Raw genomic sequence first — 13,668 nt, 5'->3', positions numbered from 1 at the left:
GGCTATAATATATTCAACCTATCTGTGCAAGGTCATGTTCCTTATTTGAACATACAGTACATAAAGAATGTGAGCATTTCGGCTCCATTTATACAGTATAGCAGTGTTATACTGACTATGGATAGCATGATGACAGATGATGTGAGATGAAGGAAAAAGTTTGGAGTACCAAAATGCATATAGATTGTTGAGAGCGATCTTAACACATTAGCCATATATTATAAATCATGATAATAAATATGAACAAATATTAGGAGTGATTCATTTTATTCACTTTTATAAGTCAGAAAATACAGGGAGGTTCAAGTTTTATTGGTCTCATGCAATGGCAAATACAGCAGATAAAATAATATCTTATCAGAACTAGTTTAGTAGATCTGCAATTGAAGATTGAACATAAAACATGCTTGGAAACAGACTTTTGACAGTTTTATTTTTCTAAAAGACATAAAGTTGGCACAATTTTATATGCCATACACTTGGAATTCCCAAGTAAGTAAAAAGAGCAGGAACCAAAGATTGGTGGGATGGTTTTGTTGTTGTTATTTTATTTTTACTGTCATTGTAAAATATGTATCAAATCCTCTGCTTGCTTGGATAATCATTTCTAGATTATGTTTTCTCCCATTATGTCCAGATGCTGCTCATATTGTGCCTGTATGTTTTCCCCTTCTGTTGCTCACAGCAGTTCTGGGTGGGAAGGTAATTTTGCTTCTCTGCTTTTTTGGCCCTGATCCAAATAATCCCACAGTTGCTGCTTTCTGCAATTATAGCTCTCCCATATAACACTGAGCTTCATTTGAAGAAAGTCATAAAGAGTTTACAGTAGGGAAAAATGAGCCTCTGTAACTTCAGTTTTCCAGATTCTGCAACTGGATTTCAACTTATTTCATCCATCTCTGAAGATGAACCCAATTCATTAGAATCATGTTTTATTAAGGACTCACACAAATAACTTCAGAATGACTCTTATCACCCTTTTTTCTCAACTGAGCAATAGAGTTACAAATGGAAAAATTGGATAGTCTTACCTAATCATGTATATGCCAACGGAATTGCAAAGTATGTGCAACTACTTGTATGTGTAATTTAGCTTGTTTATTATTTTATTTGACTTAGGTATCACCCAAATCCAATTGACTAGGCAGTTCATAGCATGCAAATAAAAGAATATACATTTAAAATATAGTATATAATTTACACCCATCTGAGAGTCAAATCATGCTAGCTCAATATTTGAAAAAGGCATTTTGGACAGGCCTTTAAGTCTTTCTGGAATATAGTCAGGATAAGAGATACCTGAATTTCCGAGAGAACCTTTTCAAATTGGCATTGCTCGATCAAAGGAACCCACAGGACACCGGCTTTTCTTGCTGCCAATCCTTTGAGTTGTCCTGTTTATGGAATAACTCTTTCAACATAATTTATCCCCAAAACATCGAACCTATTTTTCAAATCTTTCCAAAAGTTGCTGACTATTGGAATAACTTCAGTTGCAGCAAGATGGGCCCCAAGTCATCAGCAACATCCATGGCCTTCCAGCAGCTGACAAGGACTAATTAGGAAATGAAACATTAGTTAAGTCACTCTCAATTAGGGGCAGGATAAGGTTTCCCTGGCAGCGTGGCTCACTTTAACTGCTGGTCCCATGATGACAGTGAGCACATCAGACTTGCTGAAGGAGCTTTAATGTTTAACATATGTTGCAGGATTACATAAAACCTTTCAGCTGTGACATTTTCTGTGTGTTCGCTGCTTTTTCTATCCCCTGCAGCAAACAGTGAGTGGTAAAAGCAAGAAAGATGCTCAAAGCCACTGCCAATGAAAAAAAGCCCATATTTAATGTAAATCTCTCTACCTTTTATGAAAACCAAGGCAGGATAAATATGTTTTTTGGTTTTATAATATCTAATAAGCCTTGATTCAAAGCCAATTTCAGATTATTTTCCAGTTATCAATGTTAAAAAAAAACCTGCAAAGTCAAAAGGGAGGTTAGCTTGCAATTACAAGGAACCCAAATCAGGTTTAGGTAAGGTCCACCAGAATGTACTTTGTAAAAACTTTTAATAATAGGGAAATAATAATGAAATATACAATTTAAAAAAATAAAATGATTACAAAAGCTCTAAATAGCCCACAAAAGACATGGGAGGAGGAAAATTTAATTATTTAGGGAAAATATAAATGGATTATTCTAGGTGGTAAGACAGTTTAGTAAAAAATGTGTTCACATTGAAAAAAGTGAAAAAGCTTCAGATTCCTTTCTCCTTTTGGAAATACATCATTTCAGATCTCAGATTGAATCCTTGGTATCATAAGCACAAATAATCAGTATCAGATAAATTTGTTTTCTGTTATTAGATAATGTAGTCTAAAGATCTGAATACACAGTCATATATATCAGAAATATCAGAAATAAAAAGAATATTCTCATTGTTATTATTTCAAGACTTGGCTGTTTAGGCAAGGTTTCAGCTACTAAGTAGGCAATGGAGTATACATTGCTTAGTATTGTTTAGGTATATTAAAGTTAGGATTTTTTTATTGCTGTCACAGATTTATTTGTATTATTCACATTAGAACTTATTGGATGATATTGATTTGTAAGTTGCTTAAATTCGTTCAATGAGAACAGCATATGAGAACTTGTAGTAAATAAACAAACAAACAAAACCCCCAACCATTTAAATATAATGTATTTTTTTCTCTTTGGGGTTATATCATATTTAGAATGGAAAGACACCATACTACAGCCAAAATCATTTTGGAAGTATAGAATGCTCCAACCAGATTATCATACTATTGTTTTTATTATGAGCCCAATGAAGTGTGTTTAGGCAAAAGTTTTCATTCTATACCTATATAGTGCCTTGCCCACCTGAGACATTTGCACAAGCAATAAACAGTAAATGAACCTACAGCATCAGAATTTAATAACATTTTGTCTCCAAATATTTCTTCTACCTTAGTATAGCAATTGGGTATCAGATGGGAATTCCAGTGGCTGATAAAATATAAAAGTATATATTTATCATGATTTTCTAAACCATCCTTATTTTCTTATTTTCCCTTAATCCAATTAACTTTAGACCTTTTTATTACAATGAATGTATTTTATCTTCAGATCATTTAAAAGATGCAACCAAAAATTAATGAAAAACAAACAAATCAGGCATGTTATCCCAAGCAATCAATACCCTGATAAGCAGGAAATAACTTCAGGGTAAACTATTAGAGAAGAAGCAAATCCCTAATCAAGAAATCACACCCCAAACAACATGCCGGTATATATATAACCAACCAGCAAATTCTATTCTCCTATGCACTGTTATTATCTAGCTTGTTAAGGAAATGTTTGCATGAAAACACCAAGAACCCAACAGTTGAATCCTGAGCTAGATATATTCACCACTACAGGTAGTTCTTGACATATGATCACAACTGAGCCCAAAATGTCTGTCATTTTATGACCTTTCTTGCCAACCACTACAGCTGTTAAGTTAGCAGTACAGTTTTTAAGTGAATCTGTTTTCTCCATTGACTTTGCTTGTCAGAAGGTTGAAAAGGTGATCACATGATCTAGGATGTTGCAACTGACATAAATACATGCCAGTTGCCAAATGTCCAAATTTTGATCATGTGACCATGGGAATGCAGTTCTGTGAAAAACTATCATTAGTCACATTTTAAGTGCTATTATCACTAAATGAACGGTTATAAGTCAAGGAGTATCTGTATTGGATTTCTTGTGTATCTTAGAATCAAAAGAAAAGTCAAAGGAGGTATAGATTCATTGCAAAGAATCATTGTTAAATTAATAATGGATGATGTTGAGAAGTCATATCTTTATTTTTATTAATTAATGAATTAATTAATTAGTTAATTTATGCATTTGGATGCATTATAAAAATAAAAACCCTTCTTAATTCCTATTTTCGTCTGTCTTTTCTGAGAAGGTAAATGGAGCTTTAGATAAACATTGTCTTGTCATTGGGATATGGAAAGAACTGGAGAATAACATTCAGAGGGTAATAGAGAACTTAACTAATTTATAGTTAATTCAACTTCAAACTAATTCAAGTCATGACAAATGAATTGCATGCTATAGTTTAGAAGGAACTAGATTAACCCTATTTTCTTCTTTGGCAGAAATAGTAGCTTAAAGCAAATGTCTTCCACATAGTTTACCAGATCACAACAAAACCTTTGATAAGAGTCTCCCATAAAAATCTTTATAATATTATGGAGAAATTGGGGTAGATGCAATTGCTATTAGATAGATTAGCTGAATTAGCTGCTATGAGCTGAATTAGCATATCAAACATGCTAATAAACCTAAGTACTGACAGAAGCATTGAGAGGGTACCACAGGTCTATGCTCTGGTTCTACTGAAGTTTACTATTTTATATGTGACTTAGAAAAGGACATTGATGGGTAGCCTATCATGATGGAAGAAGACAAACAAGCAGAGGATATGGGAGACCTAGCTTGGCAGTACTGTATTAAATGTTAAAGGGGAATTGGGTGCCTTTCTCAATCACAAATCAAGCAAGAGCCATATAGCTTAAAATATAAGCATTATATTAGGGTGCATAAACAGAAGCCTAGAACTCAGAGTATAGATAGCAATTGTCCCATTCTAGTGTATTGTGTCATCTCTAAGAACCAAAGTGCTGTTTAGGTAATTAGTTACAAATAAAAATTTAAAAAATTGTTTGTATATTTGAATATACTGTTTCACTATATTGGAATGGCAATCAAACTCATGTTTAACTGAAGTCTGATTAAAATAAACCAGATGATCACTCCACCCTACACAGTTCCTGACACTTACAACACAAAATGTTCAAATATCTTTAACTTTATATAAAAAATATAGGCTTTTAATAGCCTTTTCACTAATTGTATTTAGAATTCTGTATTATAATACAGATTTAAAGGCATTTACAACATTTTGGATGAGAACAATGCAGCTTAGTATTCAAAGAGAATGGAATGCATATAAAAGTGGACATAAATGAAAGTAATCAACTAATTCGTAAATCCTTTATTTACTGTTTTAAGGATTAAAGGGATGTTCAGAAAGGAATTGCAAAAGGGACTGATTCCAATCATTTAAAAGGGAATGAAAGCAGAATCAGAATCATATTTAATCTATTTTGCAATTTAAAAAATCATCTTCACTATATGTCACTATGAGCCAACCAAATATAAATAAATAAAAAGGGCTACCCAAAGGTTAACTATTTTTATTTCCCAAGATGACTAGATACTAATTCATCATTGGAGGCACTTTCAAATCCCAGGCATTTATTCAAACAAATAAATTGGTTTTAGTCGAAGCATGGCTAATAGGAACTGTAAATTAGCTTGCTCAAGAACAGCCTCAAAGTCTGCCAGATGGGGCATTGAGAGAGAAATAAACATGTGTGTCATCATGTATGGAAATCGCATCAGGAAATTGGCTGCACTTGCATAGTGATAAAGCACATCTACAGTTGTCCCACAATGTTCTTTTAAAACATTGCTTTCCTGATCTAGGGGCATGTGGGGGAAATGGAATTATTTTCCAGTTCGTGCATACTTGGTTAGTTATGAGTCACGGAACTCATGGAAAACGCAGAGGTTATGAAGTAAACCATCAAAATCAAATCCAGTAAAACATGAGATACAAGCATTGAGGCATGAAGAAATGTTCCTACATGCTTAGGGGAAAAGTCAGTATGAAGAAAAATAGAATATAAAATAAATCTTAAGAGATGCCGGAAAAGAAAGTTCATAAGGAAAATTTAGCAATGGTGACAAGAACTTACTATATATGCATTAAGAGAAAACTGCAGAAAAAAGCTTAGTGACAATCAAGACTTCTCAAATTCAGGCCTTCAAGTACGGAAAAAATGAGTTCTGGTCCCCCATGTTTACCTCAAGAAATGGATATCACACTTCAAACACAAAAAAGAAATCATGTTTAGGACAAAATATACTTTATCTTAAGGCTTAGAATTCTAGAATCTTTCAAAGATGTGTCTCCTGCAAACAACTCATTTGATACATAGACTTTTCTTGTTTGGCTTCTAGGCTATGATATATTCTTTTCAAAGTTACATCATTCGCCTAATATTTAGGAAAATAGCCAAAATGGATCTCTTTAGCCACATTAACATCAATATATTCCATTTTACTCGTTGTAAGATATCTAGTATCGTGTTCCCTTCATTGCTCTGCCTTCATGTTTTGCACTTTTATCCACCTTTGTTGTTAGTTATGAAATCATGTCTAACCCATCACTACCCCATGGACAATGTTCCTCCAGGCCTTTCTGTTCTCGACCATCTTCTGGAGTCCATTTAAGCTCACGCCTACTGTTTCAGTGACTCCATTGAGCCACCTCATTCTCTGTCGTCCCCTTCTTCTATTACTCTCAATAGTTCCCATCATTAGGCTCTTCTTCAGTGAGTTCTTCCTTCTCATTAGGTGGCCAAAGTATTTGAGTTTCATCTTCTGGATCTGGCCTTCTAAAGAGCAGTCAGGGTTGAATTGGCATCTCCTTTAGGACTGATCGCCTTGCAGTCCAAGGGACTTGCAGGAGTCTTCTCCAGCACCATAATTCAAAGGCCTCAATTCTTTGGCACTCAGCCTTTCTTATGGTCCAACTTTCACAGCCATACATTGCAACTGAGAAAACCAGATTTGCCATAGCTTTCCTCCCCAGGAGCAAGCATCTTTTAATTACTTGGCTGTAGTCCCCATCTGCAGTGGTCTTGGAGCTCAGGAAAATAAAATCTGTCACTACCATTTCTTCTCCATCTATTTGCCAGGAATTCAGAGGGCCGGATGCCATGATCTTAGTTTTCTTAATGTTGAGTTTCAAGCCAACTTTTGCACTCTCCTTCTCTTGATGCACCCACATCAAGAGGCTCTTTAGCTCCTCTTCATTTTCTGCCATTAGAGTGGTATCATCTGCATATCTGAGTTTGTTGACATTTTCCCCTACCTACGCAGCTAGCTTCTGAAATTAGATAGCTCCTTCATTGTACTAAGTACTGAGGTTTACATTATATAGTCTAGAATTCAGGATCCATTTGATTTCATAATGTTTTTCATCCCCTATTACTGGTCCTGCACCCTCCTTCTGAACTAGCCTTAGTCTACAACACACCGCCGGCTTGAGTAAGCTACCTGGACTGCTGAAATAAGAAAAAAGATGGGATATTAATATACTATTTGAAACAAAATTGCATGTGCTTCTATCCTTATGACAGAAACAAAGATTTACATACAATTTCAGGGATAGGGCAATAATCTTTCCAAGAGCTAACTTAGAATATGTCCTTGAACTACATACTTCTTGTGGTTCTAGATCAACTATATTTTAGAAGATATGGACTTGGTTTTATTGGAGACATGACGTAGGAGGTTATTTAAATTTCCATTTTCCTGGAAATTCTACTGCATCTTATTACCAGGCCCTGGGCCATAACAGACATGCAGTGTCCCTAGGAAACATCATCACTGGAATCACACAGCCTCATTTTTACTTCTCGTTTCCATATATACCCTATGTAACTGGATCTTGGATCTATGTAATGGGATTTATGTAATTCACCAATTGCAGTACAGCTGTTCACTCACTTGAGCCTCAGTATAATGGAAGCAGCAATAATAGATTAATTTATGTATTTATTATTAAAGGTAGTACAGGTAAATCAAAATTATGGATTCTACAAAATATACAATATCACCTTGAGCTACTCAGGAATTCAGAATTGAATTCTGAATCAACATTCAAGCCTGCTTGTCTGAATATTCCGTCTAGAATTTATTCACCAAGGTGCCAAAAATTAAACTTAGTCTTGTGTAGCTGTGTTTAGAATCTAAAACTAGATTTTTCAGCACCAAACTATCCTTTAGTTTTAGGATTTCCTCTGTACTTTAGGCATTTTGTAATGGACTCATACAAAACTTTGTATCCTTATCTGCTTTCTATCTTCCATCAGTAACCATTGATAAATTATATAAATAGGTACTCTGTCCTGGTTTGAATTTTATGAATTATTTAGCTACAATTACAGCTCTTGACAATGATTCCACAGATGCATTTTTATTCCTTTGGTAAAAGGAAGTTGTTGCTGTACAGTCATATTCACGATAAATAAAAGCAGTTGATTGACCTTCACAATTCCATTTATTATTTTCATGCCATTATGTTTCTTCATGTTTGCTTTTATTGCAGAAAATATACTTTTATCTGTTTAATGAAGAAGCACCTTAATGTCTCAGATGTCCTTGATTTTTTTAAAAAATATTACCTTTTCTTTTGAAGAATGTGACTATGACACTTGCATAGTGTAAAAAGCACATTTTATATTTACATAACTTCTTTTTTTATATATTTTGATACATTTTCCCATACATATACCACTAATAAACTATGGATTCAGCAGAAAACACGTATACAAATTCAGAATAAAAAATAGCAAATCTAAAATTCAGGTGGTATAAATAGAATAGGCACTGGGGAGCTCTGATGAACTAACACCAGAGAAATTTTGAACAGCTGCAAACAAAGACCAAAATGCAGTCATACAACTATTTTAGCAAAAGTCCAGAAGAAATAGCATTTAAAGTGTGTGTGTATGTGTGTGTGTGTGTGTGCAGCTCAAATGTTATATTAAAAGTGGGGAGAATTTTCTATATACACTGTGTATGTGTTTGTGTACACGTATGTATGTATAGTACCACATATGGAAGCAGTGCTTCATCAATTGGAATGTAATGGTATCACTGAAGTTCTAATTAGTTCAGAATATTAGTCCATCATATAATTTTTGGTTGCATTATATTATTCTGTGTTTCCTTCAGAATATTTTCAGCTCTATGCAATTTTACTATAGTCCTTGTGAATGTAATTAGAACAGAGTGAGAGTATTCTTATCTTCACATAAAATAGGAGTTTTTATAAAGAGTTTTAGGCTAAACTGCAGGTGATCTAGGAAAGGGAATTTTCCACAGTCCAGACTGCACATTTCCTTTAATCCTAATGCAAAGAGTTTAGTTCCTAAATTGGAAGTTAAAATTGTTACAAGAATGTTCCAAAAACAACGAATGTGTGCATCTCTAACTCAATTGCGTAACATTAAACATTCTGAAAAAGCTGCAAGCAAGTTTGCATTTTTTAAAAATAATGTATGTGCTAAATGTAAAAAGAGAATGTTCATTGGGCATAATTACTTTCTTAAAACTGGAGATCTTTATGAAACAATTAAAGGAATAATATTTATCAAAACGAACAGTCTTATGCTTTGTCCATTTAGCAAGATTAAGACAAAAAGTTTAGCAACTGATTTTGTCTTACATACACACAGAGAATTGAACCAGGCATTTTCTTCAAAGAAAACAGCTGTTCCAGATTTTTTTATTATAAAAATAAAATTTTAGGATACTGCTATGGATCATAATTCATATTTCTTCCATTTTTGTCAGCTTGAGTCTTTACAAAACATTTTTATTATCATGCAAAATAGATAAATATTTTTTTATTCAAACTTTATTTTTTGAAGATGTTTAGTGACTGAAGTCTGTCATCATAAGGTATGAAATAGCAATTCGAAGAGGACAGAATAATAAAACATATATTTCAACATTAAAAGTTGAGGTTTTCATTAGAATCATGGAGACAGATATGTATTCATTGAATTCCACCAAGCTGAACGTAGTTCACTCTTCACTACTGAACTGTAGTATACTGAAATGAGTGATCAATCTTCTAAATCATTAAAAAAAAAACCTCTTGGTTTTGCTGTGCTTGTCTGGATGAGAAAAAAATGACATCAACTACTTCAAGTGAATTTTTAAAGTCTAATTTATTTCAGTTAAAACATTTCAATACATTCATCTACTTTTAATGAGTTTAATATAGTTTTAAAGAAATAAACTTTTCCTCAGGATATACACAAAAAAATATACATTTCCTAGAGTGGTTTATTTTGTCACAGATAAGGTATACTCAAATGTAAGATCTTCTAAAAATAAAAGCAGACAAGTCAAATGAAAATCAAACTGAGTTGTGAAGGTACATTTTTTAAAAAAAAATGCAAATTTTGTTTTGTTTTGTGACTTTCAAGTGCATGTGTATTTTCAATATTTCATCTTTTTAAAGATCAGTTAACAAAAACTGATAACCAGCAATGTTTGATCTCAAGCAGGAATGCAACGAACATCCCAGTATTGAAAACTTGGTTTCATTTATCAAAGCATGCCTTTCTTTTTTAGAAAATGGAAAGATTTTTATCAGGCTGGGATATGCTTCATAATTTTTCATTTGGAAAAATGATTGTTTGAAAAAATAACTCCTTCCATTATAAAACTTTTGATGGAGCCATCACAGATGTGCTGCTGTAGGTAGCAATATACTTAAAAGAAAGCAATATATTGAAAAGTGAGCTAGGGAGTATAATCAATCTAGAGGCTGATTTATCAGATGAAAATACTAGACTTGTGCATTTATTTATGGTGGGCCTGTGAAGAATTTTGCTCATGATATCTTCCCCATCATTATAAACTGAAACATAAGAATATGCACTTCAGTTTACGCTGCATACAAACACCACTAAATAAAAGTTGTAATTTTAGAGATTACACTAAGTACTCTAGTTCTGTTTTCTGGTATAGTCTTTGATATGACCAAAATCTTCACTTTTGCTTGAATTCTACATACAGTTTTCTAGTCTGGTATTATTCAGATATATTGCCACAACAACAACAACAACAACAACGAACAACTATATAAGAAAGGAAATCAAGTTTGCTCTCATGAATTTCCCTTTGATACACTGTCATTAGGGAGCTATTGACATCTATTTATTCTACCTATTTCTTTTTGTTCTAATTTTCACAATATGGAGAGTTCATCTTTCTATTCTTTTCAGAATTGGCATCTAAATATGATGGTACAAGTACCAGTTATAAAAAATGCTGCTGAATAGTGAATATTGAAATACTGTTCAATGGATGAAGGCAGTAGATGAAGCCTTCTGATTGTCATGGATTACTGGGCAATAACTTATCAAGGACTTGTTTTAGTCAGATTTTCTATCCTAAAAAGGAGATTTAATCTGTTTGTGCAACAGAATATTTAATGTTCTTGTAATGAGATGCCTTGGTAAAAAATAAACAGTGCTTAAAACCTTACCTCAAAATTTTTCTGCTGTCATTGCATAGAATGATGAAGAAATTTAGAATGGTACATACAGGTGAAACTCAAAAAATTAGAATATCGTGCAAAAGTTCATTTATTTCAGTAATGCAACTTAAAAGGTAAAACTAATATATGAGATAGACTTATTACAAGCAAAGCAAGATAGTTCAAGCCATGATTTGTCATAATTGAGATGATTATGACTTACAGCTCATGAAAACCCCAAATCCACAATCTCAGAAAATTATAATATTACATGTAATCAATAAAACAAGGATTGTACATACACCAGTATCGGACCTCTGAAAAGTATAAGCATGCATATGTACTCAGTACTTGGTTAAGGCCCTTTTTGCAGCAATTACTGCCTCAATGCGGCGTGGCATGGAAGCTATCAGCCTGTGGCACTGCTGAGGTGTTATGAAAGACCAGGATGCTTCAATAGCGGCCTTCAGCTCTTCTACATTGTTCGGTCTCGTCTCTCATCTTTCACTTGGCAATGCCCCATAGATTCTTTATGGGGTTCAGGTTAGGCGAGTTTGCTGGCCAATCAAGCACAGTAATCCCACGGTCATTGAACCAGGTTTTGGTGCTTTTGGCAGTGTGGGCAGGTGCCAATTCTGCTGGAAAATGAAGTCAGCATCCCCATAAAGCTTGTCTGCGGAAGGAAGCATAAAGTGCTCCAAAATCTCCTGATAGATGGCTGCATTGACCCTGGACTTAATGAAGCACAGTGGACCAACACCAGCAGATGACATGGCTCCCCAAATCAACACAGATTGTGGAAACTTCACACTGGACTTCAAGCATCTTGCAGTGTATGCCTCTCCATTCTTCCTCCAGATTCTGGGTCCTTGGTTTCCAAATGAAATGCAAAAGTTGCTCTCATCAGAAAAGAGGACTTTGGACCACTGAGCAACAGACCAGTTCTGTTTTTCTTTAGCCCAGGTAAGATGCTTCTGACGTTATTTGTTGTTCAGGAACGGCTTGACAAGAGGAATACGACATTTGAAGCCCATCTCCAGGATCCGTCTGTGTGTGGTGGCTCTTGATGCACTGACTCCAGCCTCAGTCCACTCCTTGTAAAAGTTCCCAACACTTTTGAATGGCCTTTTCCTGACAATCCTCTCCAGGCTGTGGTCATCCCTGCTGCTTGTACACCTTTTTCTTCCACACTTTTCCCTTCCACATAACTTTCTATTAATGTGCTTTGACGCAGCACTTTGGGAACATCCAACTTCTTTTGCAATTGCCTTTTGAGGCTTTCCCTCCTTATGGAGGATGTCAATGATGGTTTTCTGCACAACTGTCAGGTCAGCAGTCTTTCCCATGATTGTGATTCCTACTGAACCAGACTGAAAGACCATTTAAAGGCTCAGGAACCCTTTACAGGTGTTATGGCTTCATTAGCTGATTAGAGTGGGACACTTTGAGCCTAGAGTATTGAACCTTTTCACAATATTCTAATTTTCTGAGATTGTGGATTTGGGGTTTTCATGAGCTGTAAGCCATAATCATCTCAATTATGACACATCACAGCTTGAACTATCTTGCTTTGCATGTAACAAATCTATCTCATATATTAGGTTCACCTTTTAAGTTGCATTACTGAAATAAATGAACTTTTGCATGATATTCTAATTTTTCGAGTTTCACCTGTACTGGATGATTTCCCATAAATATCATGCTAAGATTTCAATTGGTTTTACCTTAATATAATTGTGGAATCCCAGCCGCTATAGTATATAGTTCATGGTTTATGGCTTAGCAGGACATTTAAACCAAGCAATTGTGATTAAGTTCCCAATCATGATTAAACATTGCTGAACCAAGTCATTGTTCTGGGGCTATGTTTAATTCATTACTATATTACTTGAGATATGTTTCAAAATATGTGTAAACTGTGGATTCAGAGCAGCATGTACACAGAATATTGTTATAATTGAACAATTTAACTTGTTCCCAAGTGCTACATCTAAATTCAAGAAGAAATCCATTAGCTAACCTAAAATGTTTGTCAATGCATCGGGGCAGCTTTCCAAGGTTAAGCAGTATTGCGATGGCTGGTATTGGCATGAAATACTACCAAGAATATAGACAGACTGAAAAGTTGGAAAATATTCTGAAAATTCTATATTGTTACCAAAACAATAATAACACTTTCAACTGCCTCCCCCACCAAACCTATGACTGCACCCATGAAAACACTAGGAACTGCATCCAGCTCAAAGTAGACGCTACTTTACAAAATAGTAGAGTTGAGTCTATTGATTTCAAGATTAATAAATTCAAAAGGCCACATGAGTCTTCCAAGGTTTTAGTCTGCTCCTAATAACAGCTCAAAGATCTGGGTAACTTCTTCCTTATTATCTTGTACATCTTTACAGCATTGAATACACCATAGGCAAACTCAGAGAAATTTAATATGGATTTAGAATAAAGATGTGTAGAGGAAATAAATGTTGGGCCC

The 13,668-nt window shown here is 34.4% G+C and overlaps 1 protein-coding gene across 2 annotated transcripts in view; it reads right to left on the bottom strand.

Annotated features, from left to right (window-relative positions):
* The window catches only part of LSAMP (limbic system associated membrane protein), a 498,110-nt gene that overhangs the window by 356,933 nt on the left and 127,509 nt on the right, over positions 1–13,668 (bottom strand). The gene's annotated exons all lie outside the window — the stretch shown is intronic.

The sequence above is a fragment of the Notechis scutatus genome, chromosome 5 (assembly GCF_049901735.1).
Source record: "Notechis scutatus isolate UNSWTSFEM ecotype Mainland chromosome 5, rNotScu1.2, whole genome shotgun sequence".
NCBI lineage: Eukaryota > Metazoa > Chordata > Lepidosauria > Squamata > Elapidae > Notechis > Notechis scutatus.
Note: the sequence above shows the minus strand (reverse complement) of the source record. Positions and strands in the feature narration are given on the sequence as shown.